This window comes from Chelonia mydas, chromosome 1 (assembly GCF_015237465.2).
Source record: "Chelonia mydas isolate rCheMyd1 chromosome 1, rCheMyd1.pri.v2, whole genome shotgun sequence".
NCBI lineage: Eukaryota > Metazoa > Chordata > Testudines > Cheloniidae > Chelonia > Chelonia mydas.
In genome coordinates this window covers 78444832-78461849 of record NC_057849.1, presented here as the reverse complement: position 1 = coordinate 78461849, position 17018 = coordinate 78444832, and the positions used below count along the sequence as shown (strand labels likewise).

At 43.8% G+C, this 17018-nt stretch overlaps 1 long non-coding RNA gene across 1 annotated transcript; it reads right to left on the bottom strand.

The window, feature by feature from the left end:
* Positions 1-614: 614 nt before the first annotated feature.
* On the bottom strand, positions 615-15337 carry LOC122463536. Its single transcript, XR_006286985.1, has 3 exons — positions 15030-15337; positions 3051-6462; positions 615-2289 (listed from the first exon to the last, which is right to left on the bottom strand). It is a non-coding gene; the product is annotated as an uncharacterized LOC122463536 (long non-coding RNA).
* Between the last annotated feature and the right edge of the window lie 1681 nt (positions 15338-17018).

Here is a 17018-nt window from a genome sequence, read left to right as displayed (position 1 = left end):
TATAAAAAGCTACATGTCTGGAAAAAAAGTTCCAGCCAGAAGATTCAAATGGGGGATGTGGAAATGCCCATAGTGATCCTGGGAGACCTCACCTACTCTTTGCTCCCATGGCTCATGAAGCCTTACACAGGGAACCTAGACAGTAGCAAGGAGCACTTCAACAACAGGCTCAGCAGGTGCTGACTTACCATTAAATGTGCCTTTGGCTGATTAAAAGGGCACTGGTGCTGCCTTTTTGGCAGGTTAGACCTCAGTGAGGAAAATATTCTGATGGACATTGCAGCCTGCTGTGCTCTGCATAACATTTGTGAAGTGAAGGGGGAAAAGTTTGCTGTTTTTTGAGCAGCCAGATACCAGGCAATTAGAGGGGCACCATGGGGGGCTATTTGAATTAGGGAGGCTTTGAAGGAGCATTTTGACAATGATTCCCAGTAATGTGTATTTATGTGATGCATTTGGCCAGCCAATGTTTACTTGCTGCCTTGAATGACCCCTGTAGCGCTTGCTTTCTCAGAGTTAATTATACTGAGCAAATATTCTTGCCTATCGCCACCGTGTTTGAACGTTCGCACCAATTAACGTGTGCATGGCACAAATAAAGACTCATTTTATTTCAAAGACTATGTTTAATAACAGGACAAAACACAAAAATGTTGTCAAACAGGAGACATGGTAATGAGGAACAGTCTGTTGGTTATGGCTCTCTCAGCTGTGTGTAACTCCAGCTTTCATTGTGAAACCAGCCATATGGGTAGAGTGCATGGGGTATTGTAAGGGACCAGGAACTTGCGAGGAATGGGATGGGGGAATTTGGGAAGAGCATGGTGTGACAGGTTCGATCACAGAAACCCCTTTGGGGCTGCCAACTGCTGTGCCAAGACTACTTCTGTCTTTGCTTTCCTGCCCTGGCAGCTTGGGACTTCAGTGCCCTGCCTGGTTTGAGCCAGACCCAGGTCTGAACCACATCCCCTAACAGCTGTAGGCTTAAACTGAAAGCAGCTTAAGAAGTGTTCCTGTCTTTAACACTCAGATGCTCAACTCCAATGAGGTCCAAACCCTAAATAAATCCATTTTACCCTGTATACAGCTTATACAGGGTAAACTCAAATTGTTCGCTGTCTATAACACTGATAGAGAGATATGCACAGCTGTTTGCCCCCCCAGGTATTAATACATACTCTGGTTTAACTAATAAGTAAAATGATTTTATTAAATACAGAAAGTAGGATTTAAGTGGTTCCAAGTAGTAACAGACAGAACAAAATGAATTACCAAGTGAAATAAAATAGAACACGCAAGTCTATGGCTAATAGAGTAAGAAAACTGAATGCAGATAAAAATCTCACCCTCAGAGGAATTCAGGTAGGCTTCCTTTTACAGACTACTCTCCTTCTAGTCTGGGTCCAGCAATCACTCTCACCCTCTGTAGTTACTGTCCTTGTTCCAGTTTCTTTCAGGTATCCTTGGGGGTGGAGAGGCTCTCCTTAGCCAGCTGAAGACAAAATGGAGGGCTTACATAGACTTTCTCTTGTGGGTGGAGACCCCCTCCTCTCTATGTAAAGTCCAGCTACAAGATGGAGTTTTGGAGTCACGTGTCCATGCATGACTCAGATTTTACAGGCAGCAGCCATTGCTACCTTGAACACCCTCAGGTAGACTTCTTATGTGGATTGGAGCCTTCCAAGATCCATTGTGTGTTAAGTGCTTCTTGATTGGGCACTTAACTTGCAAATTATTTTCTGAAGAAGCTGACTAAATGCTTTACTAAGGTTATTTAAAATCAAACAAGTATACAGCCAATATTCATAACTTTGAATATGATAATGACACATGCATACAAATAGGATGAATAGATTCAGTAGATCATAACCTTTTCAGAGATATGTTACATGGTATATGGTGGCATAAAACATATTCCAGTTATGTCATATATACATTCATTTCCGTAAAGCCTCATGGGGGACACCGTCACACATGGAACAGAGTTCTGTGTTGGCTGCAGGGGGAGTTGTGTATAGATGTGCTCAGACTGCAGTGTAATGAAGGACTTGAACACCTCTGCATGGCCCTCCAGCAGCTGTATCATCTGCTCCTGCCCCTGTGTCCTTTCTAAGCTATCCAGCCTGAGTCATTCATTGATTGTCTCCCTCTACATTCTTGTTTTGCTATGTGCTGCATATATTGACTCCGGCACTTCGCGAAACATATCTTCCTTACTCCGTCTGGTTAGCCGCCTTATCTGATAGAGGTGGTGCACCAGTGTGGAGGAGTAGGCCCTCTAGGGCGCATCTGCAGAAGCCAAAGAAACAATAATCAAAGATAGTATCATGAGTTTGCTTACAGTCATGAATCTAAGGTTACACACACCTTTCTCACTTTGCTAGCACACAGTTCGGTGAGAGTCCAAACTATGGTGAGTTTGGCAGGAGAGGGCAGTTGGGACAAAGGGTCTTGGTGGCTTATGATGAGGGTCACTATGTGGACCTAGGGAGAGTATTCTGAATATTGGCACCCTTTTCCACAGGCTGGGGTAATCAAACCCACTATCTCTCTCCTGAGGGTAACCCAGGATGCAAGAGTGCATCTCCTGAATGCATACAGCTTTAGAGTGGGTCTGTGTGCTGCTTGTCTGTGCGCTGCTCTGGTCCCTGCAGAAATAATTGCCAGTTGGTGCAGCAAAGTTTCCTTTGACAGGGGGAGAAACAAGGCAGCTCTGTTAAGGAAACTTCATTCAGAGGACTGCAGAATACTTACAGAAAAGTTTCCTAGAGACCATGATCGAGAATTCCCAGGACATCCCAGTGTACGTTAACACAATTTTTATGCAGGGGCCCCACTGCGTAGCTGCATAGGCTCATTTGTTAACTTCTGTTCCTTATCCTTCCTCTACCATATAACAAAGTACATGAGAGCCTAATCTTCTCTCACTGTGTAGTATCAGAGCAAAATGCATGTTTACCAGACCTTGTGTCCCCTGCTTCAGGCACACCAGAGCTGGAACACTGGGATTGACTTGATACCTCCAGAGTCAAAAAGAGGTCCTTACTCACCATGTCCCCGGATGACCGTGTTGTGTGTTCCACATCCTCTTCCAACTCCACTTCACTTCATCATCAGCGTTGATTCTGCTGGCTGCTGCCTCCAGACCCCCCGAAGTATCCACGGAGCTCTTGGTGGTTGAGGTGGGGTCACTGCTGAGGATGGCGTGCAGCTCCTTGTAGAAGCGACATGTCTTCAGCACTGCACCTGAGTGACGGTTGGCCTCCCTTGCCTTCTGTTATGCCTGCTGCAGCTCCTTGATCTTAGCATGGCAGTGCTGTGTGTCCCTTTTGTGCCCCTTCTCCTGCATCCCACTAGCTATTAGCCCGTAGGTGTGAAAGTTCCTATGGCTGGAGCAGAGCTGCAACTGCACAGCCTCCTCTCCCCACCGACCCAGCAGATCCAACAGCTCCAGTGTACTCCATACGGGAGCACATCTGTTGTGGAAATCCAGCATGTTCAGCTGGGAAGATGCTGTGTGAACTGTCGATGCTGAGCAAGCGGGAAGAGGAATTTCAAAAATTCCTGGGCCTTTAAATGAGGGAGGGATGCATGCCTGTGTACCTTCAGGGCGGCGGAGTTCAAATTGCTGACCAGAGCAGTCATGATGGGCATTGTGGGACACCTCCTGGAGGCCAGTTAGGGCAACATAAGCAAGCACAGTGATACTGCATCAAACTAACTTTGTTGCAAAAAGCCCTATGCCTCTCATTGAGGTGGTTTTATTTTGTCGACATAGCAGGAAAGTTAAACTGGCTGGAGGAGCATTGTAGCATGTACATTCCCATTGTTTTGTTGACAAAAGCTGACTTTTGCTGACAAAACTGTCAGGTAGACAAGGCCTAAGAATAAAAAAGAACAGAGAGAGGGAGAGGCAAGAAAGTCAGGCAGGAGTCTATCAACACAGTGTGACTCTGGGAAAAGCTAGAGAGACTTTTTGGGTCTGGTGTTGGCTAAGGAGCCTTTTTGGGCTGTAAGCTAAGGAACTGCCCCTTTTTGTTCTTGGTTCCTTCTGCATTCAGAGATACAGGACTTTGTACATTCCTTGTAAATAAACAAGGCTGCATTAAAGAAATACCATATTCCATCAATTTCTACTTCCATCTGGAACATCTCCAAGGCCCCTGAACTTTAACTAGCTGCTCAGGTCAAAAAGGGGGCAACACTGGTGTCAGGTGCAGGATCAATTTTACAGAGATAGAGAGTATTCCTGTTGAACCAGGCTGGAACACACAATGGAGGTGTTTGCAGAAATGAAAAAAAATAGCCAGCAGTATTTAAAACAAGACCTGAAACAGAAGCTGGAGGCTTCACAAAAGGAATTAAAGCAGCATCTGTAGGATTCCCAGAAAGGGCTGAGGGTTGAATTACAGATGAACATCGAATCTCTGTTGGAGCAACAACTACAAAGAATCTGGACAGGTTAGGAAGCCCAGCTGGAAAGCTCCCAGGCTGGAATGGCAAGACATTGACCTGCCATAGGCGAAAAGTTTTTCTATGAAGTCATGGGAACCAAGTAAGGTTTAGCCACCTTGGAACTTGGTAACAGAGATGAACTGTAGCAAGCAGTTAAGGAGCTGGAAATTCAGCTCCAGAAGCAAATCACAGTGGAAGGCAGCCACTTGGATGAAGAATTGAGCCAGGCAGAGAACAAGGGTAAGACTGGACATTTATGACCCTTTTCTACCCTATTTATAACCCACAGAGGCCCAGAGGGAAGAGGTCAGGTCGTCCCAGCTCAAATAATGCAAAAGCTTGATACATTTAGGGAAATTCTCCCTGGCAGGCTTATTTGGCTCAATGCAATGTTACAGCTCAAATCAATGGCTGGGAAGATAGACAGAGGGGTTACTAGCAGTCAACTTGGGTGGCTCAGCTCTGGAGAACTTATCCCCACAGAAGAGGATGGAGTTATCCAGACCATGTACAAGCCCTTCACATGCAGTATGGAGCTAACTATCAATCTGAGCTGGCCAGGGCACAGTTTAGAGCTAGAAGGACAGGGAAAGAAGAAACCTCACCTGAACTGGCAGAGGACCTGCAGAGACTTGTGTTCCTGGATATCATGAGGTGTTCTAGGATAGACTGGCAATGGACCAATTGATAGATGCACAGCTGGACTACGATAAGTGTCTTGCAAATCTAGATCAGCAAAAGGAGGCCACAGATGCTTTGAGAGGCTCGGTTTGCCACCAAGTACTTAAATCTTTCCCTGTAGTAGTTCACCAGAACAGGAAGCAACTACTACTGAAGAAGAGGGAAGCTGATTGCCATAAGCCCTGTAAGTACAGTTCTGTGTCTAATATGTATGATGAAATGGGGGTGTAGGGATCAATGGGGACAAGTCCTCGGTTTTGGAATATCTTGAACCCAGGGCGGCGGGGGCTCTGGGTCTTTAACGCTCCCTTCTCACCACCAAAGGAGCTAGACAGGGCAGCACCTCAGGCTTACCTCCCAATACCAGCTCCTGCTCTGACCACTAGGTCTGACCGCCTATGCCCTGGTTCCTAATGGGGAGACTAATCTGGTTCATGACCATTTTGAACTATTAGAACAGATGATAAATTTGGTTTTTAAAACCAGGAAAATTGGTAAAAATGCAAAAATTAAAGGAGACAGTTCAGATAAATGCTGGCACAGTAATAAAACTGGCCACAAAAAGAAGGACTGTTATAAATTAAAGGTAGGCCAAGGCTGCTTATCACAGGTGTCTAGTGAAAGCCTCTCTCTCAGTTTGGGAAATGGGGGAAGCTGAAGGGGCAAAATTTGGAGGTACAAGCATTAACTCCACAGTTTTTGTTTAGATCTGGGCAGTTAAACAACAAGAATGGAGTTGGGCTATTGAGTTTGTAATAAGATCTGTGATGTGTATAGGGGATAGTTAACACAGGCTCAAACATAATTTTTTATTAGACCATACGGGCGAAAAAGGACAGGGAACAGGGGATCCAAACCTGAACTGCCTAATTCGTCTGAAATGGAGACAGTGACTAGGGCAGGGCCAACTGTCCAGAAACAGAGACAATTGTGTCTGAAGATTGGACCTCTAAAATTTGAGTAAGAAGTCTGGGTTGCTGAAATAGTGGATGAGCTAATAATTGGCTTGGATTTCATTATGGCTAATAACTGCGAATTCAGTGCCAGGATAGGTGTCTTACAAATTCAGTCTGTGGAAATTCCCTTTAAAGATATGGCCCAGGTGAGACACATGGTTTGTAGGCAACTGGTTTGCAATTAAGGAATTGTCCTGCCCCCTCAGGAAGAAACCATTATATCAGCTACATGCTGTGGTACCGTTCTAGCAAGGGAAAGATGGAGAGTGATTGAAACTGGTTTTGAGACCCAGGATATCAGGGGAATCTTAGCTGCTAAAGCTCTTGTGGATCTGATACATGAACTGATCCATTTACTTGCAGAATGTTTCTGAAAAAGAGAAAATAGTAAAAAGGAAACAGCAGTTACAAAATTTGAGCTGGTAATATTGGTATAGAAGAAAACTACAAAGAGGAAAAGGGTAAGGTGACTCCCAGAGTTTCTACTGGATTTGTTCCAGTGCAGTGCTGTACACTTCAATGGGGAACAGCAGAATAGTCTGAGACTTTCTGGTTAGGAATCAGCAGTTATTCTCTTGATCCAACAGAGAGATAGGTTGTACAATACTGGTCCAGCCAAGATTGATATGTGGGGGAAACAGACCCATTAAGCACCCACCTCACTGGTTACCAGTAGCAAAAAGGGAAGAGGCGCTACAGACCATCAAGGAAATGCATCAGGAGGGCATAACTGGGGCCTCACCCATTGCTCTGGTTAAGAAAAAGATGGCAGAACCACACTCTGTGTGGACTATAGAAAATAAAGGAAGACACTTTAAAGCAGTAGTGAGCAATCTGCAGACCATGGGCCGCACACGGCCCATCAGGGTAATCCGCTGGTGGGCCGCCAGACTGTTTATTTACATTTGCGCGGCCACCCGCAGCTCCCAGTGGCCCCGGTTCGCTGTTCTCGGCCAATGGGAGCTGCAGGAAGCGTCGGCCAGGCCCATGCCACTTCCCACAGCTCCAATTGGCTGGGAACAGTGAACCGCGGCCACTGGGAGCTGCAGGCGGCCGTGCAAATGTAAACAAATGTCTGGCGGCCCACCAGCGGATTACCCTGATGGGCTGCTTGTGGCCCGTGGGCCACAGGTTGCCCACCACTGCTTTAAAGGATTATTATCCATTACCATAAATATATGATAACCTGGATGCTGCAGCAGGTTCAATCTGGTTTTCCACACTGGATCTTAAAAGTGAGTATTGGCAAGTGGAAGTGGATCCAAAAGACGGGAAAAGCTGCCTTCTCAGCAGGACCAGGCTGGTGGCCATTTAAAGTGATGGCTCTGGACTTGTGAAACACATCAGCCGCATTCATGCCTCTCTCAGCCTGTCTGTACCATCTAGGTGATATCAAATGCTAAAACATTTGAGCAGGAACTAAAACATTTACAAAGGATCTGTGAGAAGCTGAAGGCAGCCAATTTGAAATTGAACCCAAGGAAATGTGAGATACATTATCTCTTTTTGAAGCATCTTGGGCACACAGTTAGTGAGGAGGGAATTTCCACTGAGGAAAAAGAAAATTGAGGTGTGCCAGAGCTGGTCAGCTCCCCAAACACTCATTTTTTACAGGGCTCTGCTCCTATTACTGAAGGTTTATTGTTGGGTTTGCTAATATTGCAAAACCAATGCATAGGTAGAGTGAGAAAGGGAAACTGTTTCAATGGTCAATAGTTTGATTAGCATTTTCAGTGTTTGAAAAATGCTCTGGTGACAGCTCCTATCTTGGCCTATCCATATTTCAACCCCCCTTTTCATATTGGACACAGATGCTACTGCTTATGGTTTGGGGGCACTAGTGACACAAGGACACAAGCAGCTTGAAAGGGTGGTAGTTTATCATAGGAAAAGTCTAAATCACTGAGAAATTATTGCAGTATGTGAAGGAACTCCTAGCCTGGGTTAAATCTATAGCAGATCATGCTTCCCTGCAATGACTCTTTAGATTCAGGAATCCTGTGGGACAGCTTCTCAAGTGGTTGGAAAAACTGTGAAATCATAGCACTGCAATCGCATACGGGTCTGGCCATGAGCATGAGAATGCTGGTCTCTTGTCCAGACAGCCTTGTGGGTGACTAATTGCAAGCACTTCCTTGAGCAGGAAAGCAATGAATTAGACGCTCAAGGGGAGAAGTGTCCCTCCACTCCTCCAATTCCCAGAGCCCATGGTCCTGGTCCATCCACTGAAACAATGTGGATGAGGTGGCAGGAATGGACCCCGGATCAACTGAAAACCAAAGAGAGGATCCTGATATCAGGAGAGTGTGTGATTGGAAAATCAGCCAGCAAATGCAGCCACCCTGGAATATAGTGCCCTCACAACACCCCAGTAAAAGCTTTCTGGTCACTGTGGGAAATATCATATGGGAGATGGGAGAAACGAGTGGGTGAGCAATACAAGTGCCAGCAGGTTGTACCAGATGCATTGAAAAAGGGGGTACCGAGGTTATGTCATGATTTTAAAACTATTGAACATTTCTGGGGTTGCAAAAGCCTAAGCTAAGCTAAGGGAGAATTTCTATTGGGTAGAACACAATCAGGATGTAGAAAAGTGGCACAGGAAATGTGATGCTTGCATTGCTAAGAAGGGCCCCCACTCTAAAACTGAGAGAAGCCCTTTGCTATAGTAGTTTGTGTGGGCACCAGAGGAGCACATCCCCACTAATGTTCTTGCACCATTGCCTGAAGCAGGCTGGCAATCAATATTTGCCTCAGTCACCAAATTCCACAGCAACAACAGGCACTCCTCAGAGGCTGTTTGGCTTTTCTCTCTGTGGATTTCTTTGCAGAGATTTAGATGGGAATAAAATTCATTTTGCGTTGGTGATTGTGACAGAATATACCCCAGTGTCCACACCCGATTGTAATAATCTTTGTATAAGGTATGTCATCTTGCAAGGTATCATCTGAAAAGTCATAATTTGCTGGTCCACATTCTCCAGATAAAATGTGTGGCAACATTGTATGTGAAGTTAGAACATTTTGCATGCTGTTATTAACAGATGTTCCAAACTGAGGCAAACAGGTCTGTCTCAATCAAAGAAATATGTGCTCTGCTTAATTTGCATTTAAGCAGTAAACAGAGTCATCAAGCAGGAAGGGGAAAAAAAAGAACCTCCAACAGGTGAGGAAAAGCAGCAGGGGGCACCCTTTCCTGTAGACTTTCTGTCTCCTGAATCTCAGTTGGAAATGTTTTCCAAGGGGGAGGGGGACTGACCCTATTAAAAAGGAGGACAAACACCCCAAGACACCCCTCCTCTTCTCTCACTTTCTGTCTATCAATTCCCTGCATGTGAACGGACAAAGGTAGCAGCTGCTTAACAGAAGAAGGGGTCTTGACTGAAGATATTTGGCCAGTAAGACTATGGAGAGCATGGGGTGAGGAAAACTTTGCTTTGATTTCCACATGGTTTGTTAAGTTAGGCATTAGTTGTGTTTTATCATTTTTTTCCCTTGTAACCATTTCTGACTTTTATGCTTTATTACTTGTATTCACTTAAAATCCATCTCTTCGTGGTTAATAAACTTGTTTTATTGTTTTATCTAATCCAATGTGTTTAAACTGAAGTGTTTGGGAAACTCCATTGGGGATAGCAAAATGTGTGCATACTTTTTCCATTGATGAAATTGCAGACCTATTTAAATTGTATCCTCTAAGAGAGGGGTGGGCAGTACAGGACATACGTTTTGGGAGGGGAATATCTGGGACTGGGATTGGTGTTGGGACCACCCTGCAGTATAATTCAGCCTGGTAAGAGCCTTGGCTTGGCTGGCTGGCTGAAGCATGCACACAGACATAAGTGGGAGTGACATACATGTGTTTGTGAGCAATCCAGGCTGGAAGCTACAGCAGCAAAGCAGTGTAATTGGCACCCCAGGTTGGGGGACGGGGTGACACAGCTGCTCAGTCTGGATTGTACCCTGGGTAAGTCACAATGATGTGAAAACATCTTGACAGAAAGCCACTGTATATATGTGAATGGTAAATCTTGTATCATTTTAAATTTGTCAATTATTTCTTTTTTCTGTTTTGGGATGGGTTGTTGGGTGTAACACTTTTACGCCTTATCAGGATGATGAGCAAAGCAGAGATGGGGGTGGTGGTTTGAGCTGGGCAAAACCTAGTTATGGGTTGAGTTAGAACCCCATTGAGATTGATAGGTGTGCACTCACCCTTCAATTAATATAACTGGAAGCTTAAGTCCCCACCTAAAACAAAAGGTGTGTGAGTGAACCTGCCCGGTAACTTTTGGCTCAGTATTGTTTTGGGTATGTATGTGGGGGTGGGGTGAGGTAACAGGGAAGACAGTTCACACAGAAATTGAGAAGAAACAAGAACAGAGAGAAAAGGAGAGACAAGAAAGTCAAGCAGGAGCCTGTATGCACAGCGTGACCCTGGAAAAAGCTAGAGAGAGAGCAAGAGCTTTAAGATCTGGTGTTGGCTAAAGAGGCTTGGAGGATGTACACTAAGAAACTGCTCCTTTTTTTTTTTTTCTTGGCTCCTTCTGTGTTCAGAGGTACAGGACTTCATACATTCCTTGTACATAAACAAGACTGCATCAAAGAAAATACCAGACTCGATCAACTACTATTTCCATCTGGAACATCCCCAGGGCCTTGAACTTGACTAGCCGCTTGGGTCAGAAAGGGGTAATATTAACACAGTAAATTATAAGCCCTAAGGGCTTAACTGGGATTTATATGTAGCTCTTGTTAGCCCCCTGTACAGGGGTGACTGTTACTCTGATTCTATTTTTAGCTCTTCTGCAAACATCACATCTAATACTTTCCTTTTCCAAGCTCCTCAAACCTTTTTTTTTTGCTGACAACCTGAAGCCCTAATTTGCAATGCCAGCAAAGTAAAAAAGTTGATAGCAATGTGTGATAGAACTCTAGCCAGCCATTACCCTTAGATATAATGAAGACAGTTAATAACTTTTTAACGGGTGAGACAGGAAGGCTGCATGAATCACATTTTTTAATGGTCTACCCTGCCCCTGATTAATACTGGAGGTGCTTCATTAAGTATGCATAGATGTACTGTACTTTGTGTGAACTAGGAAAAGGAATGTCAAATCCTTGCATGTGTAATTCCAAAAGTCTTTTTCACTGTTCTCCCCCTGGAAGGGGTAAGCTAAGATGTCTGACTTTCAGTCCCCTTTAAAGTGATGCATTACGGAAATCGGAACCAACCTTGATAGAACACAGAAATTTGTTATCACTTGCTGCATGCTCAGGGAGTCAGGACTGCTCGGTGAGGCTATATTCACATTAAACTCTGCTTTTTTTCTTTCAAAAGCTGGCAAGAAGTATGTCAGATTGAAACAAAAAGTGCCATTCAAGGAATACAAATCCTAAATGAAACTCAGATTTAGCCAGATATCCAAAAATATCAGATAATTAACAAAAGATGAAAAAACTTCCTGAACAGAGTTCAGAATTTTTTGGCAGTCCTGTAATTCTCGGGCCACTGATGTAACAAATGAACAGAAATCAATGTTAAAGCCTATACCAGTGAGTTCTTTGAGTCTGTGGACCCAATGGTCTACTGCTGACAGGTTTTCTGCAAATACATTGGGGTCTCGCTGCAATTCCACAGGGCTATGGTGTGCAAATTAGCTATTCAGGCTACACTGGCAAAGACAGAGAAAGCAATGCGCAATCTGTTATCCTGTCTAAATATCTGTGGCATAAACAATCACTTTATAATGATTAGTTATTTGATCTTGCAATTTAATTGTGTTATAAAACCCTATTTATTATGTAGCTGCCTGGTTTCTGGGAGCCGCACTACAAAAGACTTGGCATGGTTGGAACCTATATGTTTGTCAGTAATTTGCAAGGCATGCCTATTAAATACTAGAGTATTTAAGAGTGTGAAAAGACTGTCAGCAGAAAGTATGCTTTGTTATACATAAACCAATCCAGCAAAATTAGCAGTATCTGAGGGCTTTTTAGGAAAGCACTCCAGTGAAGAATTCACCAACCTATGCTGAGAGCTGCAGAGGCCGAGGGAAACAAAGAAAAGATAGAAATGCACATCCTAATCTAATGCTGCTGAGGAAACTACTATGCTGTCAATTTACTGAGCTGTAGATGTAGAAACAGAATGGAGCCTTTCAATTCTGCTGCCTTCTCCCTGGGGTTAGAGACTGGTTGCCATGGATATCCTGGATTCCTGCAGCTAATGGGAGGGAATTCTGCAGCTGTGGTATCCTGGGGACTGTCTAGGGTGAAACATGAAATGGAGGCCTATGGGTGTGGTGGTGCAGTACTCCGAAACAGAAGGTCACAGGGTTGGCTTCCAACAGCGTTAAAGCTGAATTTTATTTCAAGTCACATTCATTTGGCTCTTTTTGTATTCCTGAAAATCAGACCTTTTTGTACTTCCCCTACTGTGCAACAGAATCATCACTGCCTTTAAATGGTTACTATCACAGCACTAACTATTGTACATAATTAGATGTGCACCAATGGTTCGCAGGATATTTTTAACCATACCTTCAAGCATTTTTTTTAAAAATAATTTAAACTGGGTTTGGTTTTAAAACTGGTGATTCCAAAACATGTACTGTGTGTGTGTGTGTGTGTGTGTAGATGGGATATACTAGAGATTTGTTTTTCATTTTTTAAAATACTGGTGCCTGATTCTGCAACTCTTACTCCTGCAGGAAATCCTTGCACGTGAGAGCAGTGCCACGGACTTCAGTGGAATGTACTTGTGTATATAACGATAACTCATGTGAGTAAAAATGTCAGGATCAGGCCCTTACCCTGTGTCTGTTTCTTACTCTGCTTCTCACACACTGCACCTCTGAACCCCTTCCATTTTTCTGCCTTTCAAAAAATGCAACACGCTCATGCTTGTGGGAAAATAAATAATCCTCTGTTTTGCTGGAATGGTAGGATGAAGTAAAGGTATAATATTTGGCTATGGTATCAAATACTGATGTGCTCCTGAATGAATTTAAATCCTGCTCTTCATAGTTCTCTAATTGCTAGGGTCCTCTGCTGCTGTAGGAATTAAATTCCCCTCTGCCTTAGCTGCATTGCAATATACTATGATGAATTACACTGCGGGTTAACTGAAGCTGCTCACTGATTTCTGTCTGTCTAATATATGTACAGGAACCAGTAATACTGTCAGCTCATAGCTGTGTCCTGGTTTTAAGGTGTCATGTATTCTCTGCCTAGCACTCAGCATGGGATGGTAAGATGAGGGCTGTGGAGGCAGGACTGGCCTCAGTTGACTTGTGAGTCATGGGAGTGTGTCTGAGGATGGTGCAGTGATGACAAACCAGTCTCACTGAGGACCGAGGGCTCTTTTTAATTTTTTTAAAACATCATTATCTCTTTATTAAATTTTAATAGAAATACATACAAGATTTTTTTATCCCCCACAGTGTGCTCATCTCTCTACAAAACATGTAAGAAGGCAACATTCCTGCTCCTAAAGGCTTATAAACTAAGGCTCCAATCCTTCACTTATGTACCTGCTTAACTTTATGCATGTGTGTAGTCACTGAGTCAAGTGTAACTGAAGTCACGCATTTGCAGGATCGGGGCCTAAAGGCTCAGTCCTGCAGAAATTTTCCCGCAGACAATCCCAATAGGTCAATGGAACTATTCAGGAATAAGGACTACTTTGGGGGTAAGGATTTTTAGGATGGGCCCATAAATAAAATTCATTACACCACAACCACATAAAATATAGCACATGGGAGAATGCAGGGCTATGGGGTTTGTTTTATTTTTGTTTTCTGTGGAGTGTTAGTGGCTATGGTGGATTTTCACTATAGGCTTTGAGCTAATCACCAATATGTTTGTCAATTACATTGATTTATATCCATGTAATACCTAAACATTATGAGCCAAATTAATCCCTGATGTAAATCTATTGACTAATGGAGTTACGCTGGGGATGAATTTAGTCCATTATGAGTAGGATAGATATTCCTTGTTTATAGGATTACAAGGAAGTAGCAATCATAGTCACAATCTGCTTTTACATCTTAACTAATTTTAGTGATAAATCCTGATTTTTCAATATTTAATAAAAAATGGTGTTTTATGAAGCCCACAAGGTCAGGTAATCCATTGAAGTGCTCATTTTCTGTAAATGGAGAAACCAGTGTGATTATTAGATTGATTCAAATCCAAAAGTAGCTATAAACAGATTTTATGTGATGGTAAGAACAGAAAACTAGTTTGGAAGAATAGCCCTGGCTAGATTTGAGATCTTCTCCTGGAACCTCCAGCTGATGCAGTTTTGCACTCACATCCCACTCGGTGCCTGGGGATGTCATCATGCCTGAATTCGGTAAACAACTGAGCTTTTGCTGTGGTAGCCCTGATACTGTGGAATTTGCTCCCTGCTGAAATCTAGCTTTCTTTGTCTCTCCCCACATTTAAAACTACCTAAATGCTTATTATTGTAACCCTTCTGCCCATCAGAGTTGGCAGCAACAAAGGCCGGGTTCAGTATCTAGGGGTTCCGTTTCAATAACACAATGCAAAACCGGCTCGAGCCCCTACCCAGTGACCTATACCATCCCCCTTGATGCATTTAAGAGGCAATACTTAAATTTACTCGCAAGCACAGAGTCTGAGTGTAGCAAAAACCTCTTAATAAAGGAGGGAAACACTGTGGCATTATGTTGGGGAAACATCACAAACAGGATTCATAACACCAGCCATGAGCAACAGACCCACCCCCAAGTAAGTTTGACAGTGTCCTTTTCCCCTCAGGGTTTTAAGTCCAGCAACCCAATAGGCCCCTCCACCCCCCAGTTTCTGTCCTTGGTCAGTACAGCCCCCCCAGAGTTCAGAAGTTCCTCTGAAGAGTTTACCTCCCAGCCTGGGTGGAAGTGGAGGGAGGTATGGGGGGCATCTTACATGCTCCGCTGCTCAGGTTGACAGCCGAGTGCCACACCTCTCCATGGGGGTTCTGCTGCAGTCTTCACCACCAGCTGCACCTCTCCGCCAGCTGTCCTGCTGGCCGCTCCTCTCCGCCAGCTGCCCTGCTACCTGCTCCTTTCCGCACCTCTCCGCTAGCCATCATGCTGGCCACTCCTTTCTGCCAGCTGCCCTGCTATCCAATCCACTCTGCTCTCTGCACCTCTCCACAAGCCATCCTGCTGTCCGCTCCTCTCTGCCAGCTCCCCGCTCCACTCTCTTCCCTGCTGTCTGCTCACCAGCTTGTCTTCAGGCCCCACCCCTTAACACAGCTCTCAGTGATCTCAGCTCTTTGTAACTTGAGCTCTCAGTGATTTTTAGCTGGTAGTAGGGGAACCTCAGTGCTGGTGCACCACAAGCCCAAAGTAGGTCTAATGTTTAGACCTAGGTATCAGTGATTTCAGCTCTGCAGCATGTAACAGACTCCTAAGGGAGCCAAAATTAGCCCTGTTATTACACAGTGGAGAGTCAAAATAATGTTGGGGACCCACACTGTCTACCACTCAGTCAACCCACCCTCTCCATTCAGTGGGAGTTGGAACCCAGTTACCTTGCCTAGTGAGTGCTCCTTAGTTGAGGACGAGTCTCTCTGTCAGAAAATGCCAAGTACAGTTCTACTGTCCTTGATTCACATAACCAGGATAACAACCCTTTATTACTCCTGCCCCAAATTACAAAGAGACTGGGGATCCCACAGCAGCCAACGTGACCATTTGGGCAAGTAATCCATCATGCTAGGCAGGGTGGGCGTGCCCATGCAAATGAGATCAGCCCCTGAAGTCTTTTTCCACAGCTCACCACCAGATGTCAGGGTAGAGCTCATTCTGACTCTGCTTACATTATTTTCAGCATTGTTTTTAAATTACAACCACTGTTGCTATTTTATTGTTCTTATTGATTTTTGTTTACTCTCCCTTGTTTGGAATGTTGTTGAGGTTGGGGTAGTTCTTTTCATTAGTTAACGAGAAATTGTTTGTTGTTCACCACCCCAAGCATTTTTTGGGGGGTGGGGTGCTTTATACATTTATTTATTATTAGAGTGGTGTAACTGAGAAGAGTTTGGCCCATTACATTTAATATCCCTCCTGAAGGAAAAAAAATTCTGTCAACAGGGAAAAATAAATAAATTGTTTATGTAAGAGCTGAAAAAATGAGAAAATATTTCTCTTGCACATATTAGAAAATGTGAATAAAATCTGTGTCTCCCAAAATATATTGGAATTGTAGGTGAATTGTAACTCAAGAGGGGATTACCCGGTCAAACCCAGTCAAACCTTTAGAAGTAGGAGGGAGGAATCCTTGTCTTTAAGTTTCGCACTTGGAAACTGTTTCTTAAAAGGCATGCTTTTTCTTCATTGGGAGGAGGGAGAGGTCCCTGTCTAAACTATGCCTTGTGCTCTGACCCATTTTTTAAAAAACTTTTTCTGGGTGGTGTTGCTGATTGTTGTTTTTAAAGCAATACTATTCCCATTTAGTGGAGTGATGGACAAAGATGGTGATGAAAGTCAGTATCTCACAACAAGGTTCGTTAAATTAAAGCCATTGATGGTTACTTCATCAAGTTCTCAGATGCTGCTGTCCAGTTGAAGAATGGCACTCTTACTACACCACTGTTTACACTCAGTGGACCAATTCTGTGCTCAGTTGCACAAGTGTAACTTCTGTTAAAATCAGTAGGACGCACAGTCATGTAATTAAACACAGAATTGAGTCCTCAGCATCTTGTACTGCTGCTTTATTTAATTATCACTATTCTATTGTCCTACCCTCCCTTCTTTTTATCTTGCTTTTCTATTTCAGCCTTTGTCCTGCCTATCTGGCTTGATACACTACACACAGGCCACCCTTCAAGACATTGCTTGGCAATAATTCAAGGACTTTTATGTAATTCGTCATCTGCAAGGACATCAAATTTCATATGAAATGTGG